This window comes from Octodon degus, unplaced genomic scaffold (genome assembly GCF_000260255.1).
Source record: "Octodon degus isolate 3935 unplaced genomic scaffold, OctDeg1.0 scaffold00090, whole genome shotgun sequence".
In the NCBI taxonomy this organism is placed as follows: Eukaryota; Metazoa; Chordata; class Mammalia; order Rodentia; family Octodontidae; genus Octodon; species Octodon degus.
Window position 1 is genome coordinate 2,673,436 of NW_004524666.1, and position 924 is coordinate 2,674,359.

The window sequence follows — 924 nt, forward strand, 5'->3', positions numbered from 1 at the left end:
GAGTGAAGAGTAGATGAAGACACATGGTGATTACCTTTTCTTTAAGAACCTACCTTTCTGTTGGATGGCACTCTCTGAAGCATTCATGCTACATTTTTATCACACTTTGTAAAGACACTCATAGAAGAGGATTTCTAAAAATGCTTCAGAAAACAATTAAAAAAGCTTCAGAACAGTGGATTAGTATGTTAAAAGTGGGGGGGAAATATTTTAAGGGAGATCAATGGAAATCTCTTCTCTTTCTGTTTTTTTTTATCTAAGCGTTCATTGTATATTTTGATCACAACTTGTATTTTGTTCCACTTACATTTTATGTTAGTAAAATTTTAAATTGATAACACATCACTAATGGGTTACACCCTGCAGTTTGAAGAGTACTGCAGTAAGAACTGTTATTAACATCCTAAAGACTTTCATGTAAAAGATTAGACAATAGGGTGACAAGAAAAATGATGGAAACTGAAATCAAATGGTATGGATTAATAGTGCAGTTCTGTGTACTGACTTTGAGAGCTACTGGAGGTAAATCAATTTAAGTTCCATAGATTTATCTATAACAGTAGGGTCATTCTTTATAATCTATAAATAAACAGAAGATAAAAATTTTCTCCAACTAAATATGGAATTCATAAAAATAATGAAAATAGATACTAACATATTTCAATTATGATATAAGAAACATAGTCTTAATTGGATGTATACAAAGCTGAAAAGAAACCAGATGAGTTTGCTAAATTTTGCGAATTCCATATACTTATACAGGAATTTTATTATTCAGTTCCATATTATAATTAAAGTGATATTCTGCAAGAACTAGGAGAAAAGAGTCTTCTTTTAGCAAGTGGAAGTATCATGCAGAAGTCAGAGAACATTTTGTCCTTAAGAGATGCATTATGGTGCTTCCCTGGCAAGCACAAGGGCCTG